Source organism: Cygnus olor, chromosome 3, assembly GCF_009769625.2.
Source record: "Cygnus olor isolate bCygOlo1 chromosome 3, bCygOlo1.pri.v2, whole genome shotgun sequence".
Lineage (NCBI taxonomy): Eukaryota > Metazoa > Chordata > Aves > Anseriformes > Anatidae > Cygnus > Cygnus olor.
This window is the reverse complement of record NC_049171.1, coordinates 107,411,006-107,422,392: the sequence shown is the minus strand read 5'-3', so window position 1 is coordinate 107,422,392 and position 11,387 is coordinate 107,411,006. Positions and strand designations below refer to the sequence as shown.

Here is an 11,387-nt window from a genome sequence, read left to right as displayed (position 1 = left end):
GCAATGTCAGGCTTGAGCATGACAAAAACACATAGAGGAAACCACAGATGCCATTTTGATTAGAATCTATATTAAAGACTGCTAGTTTGTTCTTGACTCATACCATCTGCTCTATTTCTTTTTCAGATGTGCAAGTTATTTGTCATGTCTAGAGAGGTATTTTAGGAATATTTCTTAATTTTAGATCAATGTTTTATTCATTATTTTTGGAGAATTGCTAAATTATAATTGATTTGGGTCTTTGATGAGCATTTATGGTGGAAACGGCTTGCATTCTGAGACTACTGGACTCAAGTATGGTCAGAGGGCTGGAGCACCTCTCCTGTGAAGACAGGCTGAAGGAGAGGTTGAACCAGGTTGTAGTTCAGCCTGGAGAAGAGAAGGCTCCAGGGAGACCTTATAGTGGCCTTCCAGTACCTAAAGGGGGCCTACAGGAAAGCTGGGGAGGGACTCTTTGTCAGGGGGTGTAGTGATAGGACAAGGAGTAATGGCTTTAAACTAAAAGAGGGTAGGTTTAGATTAGATGTAAGGAAGAAATTCTTCACTCGGAGGGCAGTGAGGCACTGGCACAGGCTGCCCAGAGAAGCTGTGGATGTCCCCTCCCTGGAAGTGTTCAGGGCCAGGCTGGATGGGGCTTTGGGCAGCCTTGTCTGGTGGGAGGTATCCATGCCCATGGCAGTGGGTGGGAATGGATTGGGTCTGGTCTGAGGTGGAAAGGACTTCAGGCTGATCCTATCTGAAATTGGGGACATACATACAATTTTGTTTTCCAGTTAAAGCTCTCAAATATATGCACATTGTATTTTATAAAAGCTCTTGTTGCTCTGCTGCACTCCTGTTCCTGAAATAAAGGTCACACAATTACTTATGGAAACCACGTAACCACAGGCCATGCATTTCGGGGAGCGGACAGCAAAGATACAGCGTGTGATCGTCAGTTGCTAAGTAGACAAACAAGAAAATGAAATACCACCTTTTAATAGTGAAAAGGTTATGCTAGACTCTGATCAGAAATTGTTTTTATTTTCCTGTCAGCCAACAGACATGATGTAATGTCTGCACCTGAGTATTTTGATAATTAAATTAACCTTTTCTTCCATAACTCACCTCTTTGTCAGTTAGCCAAAAAGGCAGAAGCTGCTTTTATGCTACATGAGGCCTTCTCCTCTAGTTGCTTTCCTTCTTACTCAAACTTTTCTCAAATCTATGTTCTCTTTTCCAGAGATGCAGCTCTGACACCTTTTGCAGGTTCTTTTGCTCCCCTTCTTCTCTTAGCTGTTGAAAGCTGTTGGCAGAAAGCCTGATGTTGATTCCTTTCATGCTTTTCAGCCCACTTCAACATGAGTTCAATCTATGTTCTTTGTTATTGCATCGCACTTATCCCAACTAAAGAAACAGAAATCTCCTTTGTAGGCAAGTTTCAAGCAAGCCTCCCTTTTCAAACTAGCCTTTTTTCTTCCTGCAGTCAAATTCAAATCAACTTTCTAAAAGTTATGAGGCTTGACTGTGACATCACAAGGTACCTCCAGAAAGGACTTGAAATAATTTCTTAGATATGTATGCCTTTAAATATATTCATGTTTTAACTGGAAAAGGGGTTGGGATCACATTTCTGATTTGGCTTGAACCACCAGGTTATTGAGGGCATAATTTTACTGTGCTGCGCTGGCAGAGGGGTGTGAAGGAGGCTTCTTAGTAATTAGGAACGGAGGCCAGCAGCATTTGTCTCTAATGAGAGGCTTCATAGAAGATAGCGAGAAACAAGACTTTTCTGTAAAGAAGTCAAAAGTGCAGGTGGGAGAAGATAAATCCTTCTAGAGGATTCAGTCCAGTGAAAGTTTGCTACCTCTGCTGCCAGGCAGTTAATTTTTGTGCTGTCTAGCCATATTTGAGACAAGAATTTCAGTCTTGTATTAGGATATGCTACTACTCTGTTGTCATGAGGTTTGCTTTGGAGTCAACGCACCTTTGCTGATCTGTTAGTGTCTCTTTTATTAGCACGCTGTGTGTCCTTTGTCCAATTGCATAACAATATGGTAGATGCGAGGAAAGCGTTTGTCATTTTATATTATGATTGGAAGAAAAAAGTTTTCCGATGAATGGTTTCTCATTTCACTTTGAAGCATGCAAGGTAATGATTCATATATGCTCTGTACAAAAACATAACTAGGAGTCTTAGCAGTCCATACATCCAGAGAAGTTGAAATAACTTGAACAATAATGGATGACTCAGGGTATTATTTAATACTTGTTCTAAAAGTGTCTTCCCCCATGCTACCTTTTTGTGTTGTTGCTTGACTTACTTCTTTCTAGACTTCCTTTTGCGTTCTGGTAATGGTGCATGGGCTTCTCTCTCCCCAGGCAGGTAGTTCTTTTAGGTTGGTTGGATGAAACTTTCTAATTAAGGATAAAATGTTTCATTTCTTTGGGATCTGTCATAATCAGGCAACAACAAGTTAACAGTGTAATCCTGTGTTTCTACTTACTGTTTGATCTTTTTTTTTTTATTTAAATTTTTTCAACCTTTCTTCCTTTCCCTGCCTCACATTTGTTATCTTGCGATGCCATTGGTTCTAGAGAGTGAGCATCTACAAGGTGACCAGTTTGCTCGGGAACAGCCATTCACAGCTTGTCTGCAGGACCCACGTCTTCTACCAGCCCCTCCAGGTGGTGCCTGGCAATGACACTGCCACTGACTCGACTCTGGGGCTCTAGATGTCATTATGGCAATTAGCAGACACCGAAGAAAAGCTACTGTAAATATATTTTTTGTAGTAGCGTCTTCATATGCTGCAGTTTTATACTGTAGCTGGAGTTCACAGCAAGTTCTGTGATGTGCTGTTGTAGTTTTCTAAGTCTGCAAACGTTTTCTATATTTGAAAGCTTTTTTTTTTTTTTTTTTAAGGAAAAAATGTGTGAATCAGTTGTATAGATATTTACTATAGGTAATGTATGGTGCTCATATCAATGTCTAAGTTAACAGTTAAACTGTTTTGCACTTGACATACATAGCTATGGTTTGAAATGCAGCCTCTGTGAATTGCATCTGGAGATTGAACTGGAGAAATGGAATGGTGCTTTACACCTCACATTAAATCACAATTTCAAATGTCTTTTTCATCCTGAATGATAATTTTGCTAGTTAATTTTAATATGATTTGCAGTATCTTGCAAATGCTAGCTATAAAATGAACATCTGCAGGAATTTTGTTATCGTCATGTAAAAAAGTCTGTTTTACCCTCATGATGTCCTCATCATGATTTCTGTGGTTTGTACATGTCTTTGTAAGATGGGGAAGGATGGGATAGCAGACCAGGAATTTCAGAAGCGCGGTGAGGAGAATGTTTTATGGACTTTACTCTTCCAGACAGCTCCATGCCTTTCAGCTATATGCAGGCTGTCTTGAAGCAGGACGAGAAACCAAATCTACAGAGAATCATAGAGTGATCTAGGTTGGAAAAGACCTTGAACATCATCAAGTTCTGACCTACTGAGTCCCATCACTAAAAGAATCTCCTTAGTGCCACATCCACAACTCTGTTAAATATGTCTTCCTTTTGTTCAAGAGAAAACACTTGATTTCAATATGGAATATCAAAATATGTGGTGGTGTTAGCAGGTAGGATTTGGGAGATGCTTCTGACTAATCACTTACTGAGAGTTCCATAATGACTGTGTTAATGAAAATTTTCCAAGATAAATTTATTCGTTTCAAAGGCTGTCCTAGAACAATAACTAACTACAAATTTTGCTAGGCTTATTAAAGCATTTTATGTTTTACCTGTTACATAGATGAATTTAGGAGGTAGCTTCACAGTTTTTTATAGCTTCAAAGTTTTCTACTCCCGTTTGCTGGGCAAAGCATTTCAAAGTTTATGCTTTCTTCACAAAAAAAAAATGAATTATGGAAACAATGACATCCTTGTCTCTGTATAAATTGCAGCATAAAATCTGATTAACTTGTGAATTTTTTGTGTTCAAATATTTGCTTATGTACTATGCTGTACCAAACTGCAGATTTTCTTTGCTAGTACATAATACTCATTTTGCAGTCACTGATATCAACAATTTTTCATTGCAACACTTTTCTTGATAAATAAACAATATCAGGGAAAAAATGTATTGGATAACTCCTATCAGACCAATTATATTTTCATTTTGTAGTAGTTTTCACTTTATGCTCTCCATATTTTTAGCTAAAAATAGAGCTGCTCTGAACCCTGTCCAGCCAACCTGGCTTTAGAAGCTGCACATTCTGTTCAAGCCAGTTGCTGGTGTCTGTCCCTAGCAGCTGGCAGAGAGAGATATCTCAGCTTAGGACGGACCTGTTTGTGGTTTTCCTTTCTAGTTAAAGAGATGCTTCACTACTAAATGCATAAACTCAGGTGAAATATCACTAGCAGGTTGTTAATGGCTTGTTTTATCCTCTTGACCTGTTGTTTGACCATATGTTTTCTATCTACTTGTGATGTCTGATAAACGAGGGAAATTTCTTTTGGAAATTCTAGTTACTCAAAGCTCGTATGAGTTTTGGCTGCATGCATGAGGGATGTACGCCAACCACATGCTTAAGAGGATTCCTTGTGCTGCTCTGTGGTTCTGATGAGTCATTCCAGGTGTGTTGTCTTCTTTATTGACAACCTGTCCAATCCCCCCTTTTTTTTGAAAGCAAGATGATAGAAAACCAAGGAAAATAATATGCCTCATCAATGGACAATTAGTGGGAGGAGAATAGGAAGATATATTGTTTCTAAATCCTGCAAGCTATCTGATGCTCTAAAATGTGGTAATTATGGTAGTTGGGGTAGTTATCTTAGTGGTACTATTACAAATATTATAAATGTATTAAGGACACAACAAAGAACGTAACTATGTAGGAAGGGAATTTCAAGACAAGGCAGGACTGCCATGATGTTGCAAATGGACTCTGCATATACAGCCAGCAAAATGTGTCCCAGAATCTGAATAAAATGCCGATCTGTTGGAGAAACATTTAATCTTGTCATAATGTCTATAATGAGTGAGTGTAAAGCTTCTCTTTTTAAGCTTTTCCTGCTCCTAATTACCATTATTCTGTTAATGGCAGGAGTAGTTTTATTTCAAGGTTGAATTGGTCTGGCTTTGTTTGGATTCCAGCCACATGGTTTTGCTAGCTCTTTGTGAGATTAAGAAGTCCCTTGCTATCAGATACTGTTTCTGTGTGTAATTACCTATACACGATGATTCAATCACCTCTCAACCTTCTTTTCAACAAGCTGAATAAATTGAACTGCACTTTGTAGGACTGTATTGAAGGAAATCCCCAGATATCTTTTTTACACATTTAACAATGTCAGGGCAGAAGTAAGGTGCTCTCATTTGCTGTTGATATATATTCTTCCATATATTCTTGCTAACTAGCATGTGTATACTCACATTTGTAGAGACATAACACACATCAAATACTTGTTCACAGCAATGTCCCTTTCAAGGTATTCAAACACACCTTAAAAAGGGGGATAATTGTGTATTCTTTCACTGTACAGGGATGGAGATGTGCCTCCCTCCCTGGTGCTGGGATGACCTTCTCAGTCCTGGGACTTGAATGCTGGAAAGCAGTTTGTCTCAACAGGGGAAACAGCGAGCCACTTACCTCTGGCTAATTAGTGTCAAAGACAGCATAAAGATTAGTGTCTATCTAACCTATTTCTGGCTTTTTGGAGTTTTGCTAAATGGAAATTTCTTAGTTGAGTTTCTGTTTCAGTCATATTAATCACTTTGAATAAAGCAAGATTTTGCCATGGTTGAAATTTTGTGTCACATCCCTGGTATCAGGGATCCCTTGCTCTGGGGAGGGAGATAGTTTTTTCTTTTTTTTTTTTTTTTTTTTTTGTCAGAGGTGGACAATTTTCTAGTCTGGGCAAGAAGTTTCCCAGGAATGTAAAAAGTGAAATATTTGCCTTTAAAACAGTGCAGTTGATGCATATAAAGCAGAAGCTGTCCAAATTTTAGGAGCCTAATTTCCTGAAGGGCTACCTGCACAGAGCATGTTCTGTTTGGGAGAAAGCTGGATAAGATCCCCTCTCAGCCTTCTCTTCTCCAAGCTAAACAGGCCCAGCTCTCCCAGCCTCTCCTAATATGAGAGATGTTCCAGTACCCTAATCATCTTCACAGCCTTCCTCTGGACTCACTCAAACACAACGTGGAAGGCAGGACTGGGTAGGTCTGTGACATGGGTCCAAAGATTTCAACACTGTTGTTTGCCCATATGAATAACGACACAATTAGTTCTGACTTATGAAAATCCTGAGAGAATGACACCCATACAAATGTGTTAGAAGTACGCAGGGAGTGAAGGAAGGGAGAGAGTAAGACAGCAGACTCAGGTATTCAAGATACCAGGAAAGGTTAGGCTCTACCAAAGTCATCTCCAGTTTCTCAGCAGAAAGACAGGTTTCTCTCTCCATTCGATTTGGAGATCAGCTCTCCTCCTCCAGCTGCCTGTGGTTTGAATCTTGTATATCTTTCTGTGGTTTCTTCCCCTAAAGCAGAAAAGCCACAAGGCCCATACTGGCAGAAGCTAGGCAACCTGTACAGGAGATCCTACGGTAGACAATTCAAAATATATAAATAATATATGCAGGGATTGGCAGCAGGTGTGAACAAAATGCCAAGCCAAATGTTGCAAGGAATAATGTCGACTTTAGGGAGCTAACAAAATCAAAATCTGTTTCTATTGATTTCCCTTAGAACAACTCTACCTGAGATTGTTATCAATCCTCCTGAGCATCCCGAGTTTTTGTTCTCTCAGACTTTAGCTGCCTTGCTGCAAAAGATGATTTGCATCTCAAACTACCAGAAGCCTTGGGACCGCAGAACAGTCATTTACCAGGCGATTTTACCCTGGGGAGGAACTGCACTGACTGCAGCTTTACTTTAACAAGAGCTCAGACTTCAGGTTTGGGAAGAGGTGGAGAGATTGGAAGAGCGGAGGAAGCCATACGGGTGTAATTTTAACCTTCAAAGTGTATTGTATATAGGTTTTTGATGTTACAGATGGGTGTCAGTGGGATTTCTGTGCCTGAAAAAAAATAATCTTAAAGGTGTTGTCTCATGCTACAACCTGTGAATGTACAAATGTATCAGCAGAAATTTCAGTGTCAGAAAAAGGAATCATCATTTGACACAGATAGCACTTGACTCCTTCCATCTCAGTAGCTTGAACTTGCCAGGTCACGGAAACACAAAGACCCCGAGTGGGAGTCAGGTTTACTTGTAAGCCCTTCCACTAAAGGCAGTTGATGCAGTGGCTGGCCCCACAACCCTCTGGCCACTTTCACCTGTATTTCTACACCTCTCTGTGCTCATGGTGTGACACACCACATTGATGTGAATGTCCAGCATCACAGGGTGAGCAGGGTAAAGCTGCGGGCTCTGCTCTGAAGCTGGCCCAGGGGAAGGTGGGGCTGTGGCGAAGATGGGGAAGAGGCGGTGTGACAGAGGCAATTTGAGGATGGACTGTGTTTCTGAATGAGGTACAGCCTTTGCCTTTTTCTTGTTTGCTGTCTCCAGTGTCTTGTTTCAGGCAGTATCGATCGTGTCAAACCTGGGCAGCTCTATCAGCAGAAACGGTAGTCTTTGTGCAGAAGGGAAAGTCCTCTGACAGCCAGCAGAGCATATAAAACTAATAAACGTGCTGTTACAAAGCCAGTAATAAACATGATACAGCCTGTTAGCTGTTAAAGTGGCACGGTACAAAATTTCTATGAGCCCATTTGGTTGGGGTGTCATTAAAAGGCAGGGACTTTTCTGCGTGTGCCCCAGCTACCAGTCCTTCTGGTAGCCAGGGCTTGTTTCAGCTCCGGAGACTCCACCAGATTCTTTCCTCTACCCCCAGATGACCCAAAGAGGAAGGAAGGAAGCCCACTGGTGATAACATGCCCTCCTTCATAGCTGGCTGCCCCACAAGTGAAGACTGTAGGCTTTGTCCCTTGCTCTCACAGCGGCTGCTGCAGCGCCTGTATGAGTGGCCACAGCCAGGGAGAGAGGCAGCTGCTGAAAGTCTCCTGTCAAGCTGTGGTGGAGCCTCTTCAGGCAGCTTTGCAGTGCTCCTATTTAGCTTCTGCAAAGAGATATTGGGGTCAAAGGTGAAAGATTTCAGGGGACGGAAGAAGGGACTGAAATGTACAGCCTTTAGCTACAAGAAAGAAAGCACAGACCAGAGTGTCCAACACTATCACCAGTCCCAACAAGTGACAATAAAATAATCTTCAAAGAGACAGGTCGAGAGTGACCTTACCTATGGTGCCCAAACTACAGTAGGCAAAATGATGTGAATTTTCATAGGAGAAAAATGCATAGGCAGAGACTAGGTCAAGAAATCTACTCAACTCTGCTGAGAGTTTGGCATTCAGGAAGGTGCCTTCTGAAGGATATGAGTGAAATCCCAGTGCTGTTAACATCCAGGAAGGTTTTGCCACTCATAATACAATCTCAGAGTTCATTCCAGGTTTCTCCATGATAGGCAATGCCTGTCTACAGGGGAATACAATGAAAGTAAATTCACAGCCTAAATGGCTTTCATACAATTGTGATTATGAAATAGAGCAGAGAGGATTAAAGATCAGCAGCATTAACTCTAGGTAACTTTAATGAGCTCTGTAATTCTAGAAACAGTGAGGAGCTCAGCATTGATACTTACTGACGTAGACAGGATAACAGTGTTTTCAGAAAAAAATTAGCACCTTCTCAGACGGGAGGGCAAAAGACTAAGGAGAATGGCTGTGCATCACTTTCTCTGTCCCAGCCTTTATGCCTCGTTCTTATCCGTGAAATCTGAAATGGCTTTGAGTTCCTACTAATTTTCTTTTTCTTCTTAAATGTCAGAGTAATATTTTTCTGTCTCTCTTTCTTGACCTTTCTTATTTTCAGTGAAGGAGGAAAGATGCACTTTTTATGAATTGGGGTGAAAATTGTTAACATGCAGCATGCACACCTACCCCAAACTTTTGGAAAATAGAGGGCAGCCACACTGTGCCTGTGTAGACACAGAGAGTGTCTTGAATCTTTTTGCCTTGGAACATTTCTGATGGGGAAATAATTTCTCCCTGCCTGCTCCTTCTCTGCTCTGACAGCCCTGGTGTGAAGGATCACTCCTACATAGCGAGAGGAGTAATTTGTCTTCTAGGGCCTGAGCTAAATATGGACAGGGTCCTATTGATTTCTATGGGAGCTGGATGGGCTCATAAAGGCACCTTTGTAGACATAATTTGCTACTCTGAGCTCAGGTCACTGCTTTCAAATACTTGCAATTTCATTAAATCAAGAGTGCTTTCAGAGAGGAGAGTCTTTACTAGTTCTTGCCTCATCTCTGACTGCATGATCTTGAACAAATCACCCAGGTCAGAACCTTCTATTTTGTATTTTTGAGTCCATTTTCAGGTGACATCAATGAATCATTAGACTTTCCAAAGTCCTGCATGCCCACAGGGTAGGACTCCCATGCTTTAAAACCAGGAAAGTATCTCTTTGCCAGCAGACATGGAGCCTGCAGGACTGTCCTATGTGCTCTGTGCTGTACAGATCATAGTGATAGGTAAAGAAAGACAAAAAGAGTGTTCTTTACAAAAGAATACTTCCTGCCTGGCTGATAAACACCGCAGGAAGAGATGGCATGCATTACAGACTGGGGGACCTGCATGGTGTGAAGATGTTTGAGGTGCTACATTGCAATGTGGTTGGCAACAAACCGATGACGCTCTGGGGTAAAATCTGGGACTTTGCACTACTTCAGTCCAAATCTGCAAAGGAAGCAGGCTTGGAATTCCTCTGTGAAAATGCCCCCAAATTTGCTGCTTCTTGGTTTGCCAAGAGCAAAAGGGGTGAGCTTCAGAGCTCAGTGCTTGAGGTGAGGGCAGGTGCAATCCACATGCACACCATTTTAGAGCAAGGAGGGTTTGAGGGAATATGATGGCTGCTGACAGAAGAAAACTTTCCTTTTGAAAATCCAAGATATGTCTATTTTAGCTTATCTTATAGGGTCACCGTTGCTAGAAGAAACCAGCTGAGAAACCTCAGCTGCTATTAGTCCTCTGAAGTAAGTAAGCAGACCTCTGGCCCCAGAGCAGTCATACCACAAGGGGTCCCTGGCTTCTTAAAGCTCACAGCTGTTTTTTGTACTTCTGGGCCACAGATAAGTTACTACAGCTTTCCCATCCTCTCTGAAGATAATGATGCCATCTCACAGCTTTCACATATTAACCACAACTAGGTTTCTGCCAGCTTTCTCATATCAGTCATCAGTGAAAAGGGCATAAATATAGGCCTACAGGCACCTGCAAGTCCCCTGGTCCTCCACGTGGAAGTTGTGCTGAGGAGAGGCTTCCTAAAGCATGAGTTCTGCTGACTTGCAACAGGTAATCTGCCTGTGAATATGTCAACGTGGGCTTGTAAACTTTGCTGGGTTCAGGAGTTATCTTTCTTTTATGGAAAATTACTGAGTCTGGGAGAGAAAGCCCATTGAAAGTGTTTAAAGGTGACTGTACGATGTGTGTGGTTTTGGTTATGTGTGTGGAACTGCTGCAGGTGAGTGTGGTTTTCGTAGCTCAATGTTGTATCAGGATGAACTGTAGCGTATGGGCTATCGCTTGTTAGAAAACATGGTCAATATGGTAGGTCTTAAGTTATAATTGTTCTACTTGGAGACTAGAGTTGTAACTGTTAAAGTTTGTGTCTTACAATACAGAGTCAAAAGAAATCTCCACAGAGACCTGATGCAGCACTCTCTACTTTGCGTTGGATAGGAAGGAAGCCATAAGCTTCCAAGTACTCCCTCTGTGAGGGTGCTGTTATGTGAAGACAATCATCCACATAGTCTTTTTATCTATGCTTAGGCAGGGAGTTTATTTCAGAAAAGGAAGTATTTAGAAAAGCAACAGAAAACCTAAATTTGTGCAGTATAGCAGTTCTGAAATAAGCAGGCATTCTGGAGGCCTACAGCAGTTGTGTAAGAATGCATTGAGGACTCATTAATATTTCACAAAACAGAAATGTCAATATACATTAAAGTATTAAAATGTTAGCCATCTAATTTCCTTGCAACAGAAAACAAACACTAAGAAGGCATTCTGTAGGGAAGAACATAAGGATAGACATGAATTTACATTGCCTGTGAGCTTTATTTGTGCAGAAAGGTGTTAGGAGAAAGGAAGCAATTTTCAGGGTCTCTTCTAGTTTTGCAGCCACATGCATTTAAAATATGCATCCTACGCTGGAATAAAACCAGGGTAACTTATTTGTGTCTATTCACAGTAGCTATGACAGTCACATTCAGATGCCCATTGCTGGCCTCCTGAAGGCAGAATTATGCACTCATTTTCAGAGCCATTGGCTCTGAGCACGCATGGTT

The 11,387-nt window shown here is 41.3% G+C and overlaps 1 long non-coding RNA gene across 1 annotated transcript in view; it reads left to right on the top strand.

Annotated features, from left to right (window-relative positions):
- The first annotated feature begins 10,247 nt into the window (after window positions 1-10,247).
- The window catches only part of LOC121067636, a 49,766-nt gene continuing 48,626 nt past the window's right edge, over window positions 10,248-11,387 (top strand). The window contains exon 1 of the long non-coding RNA XR_005818363.1: window positions 10,248-10,395. This is a non-coding gene — a long non-coding RNA (uncharacterized LOC121067636). The remainder of the gene's footprint in view (window positions 10,396-11,387) is intronic.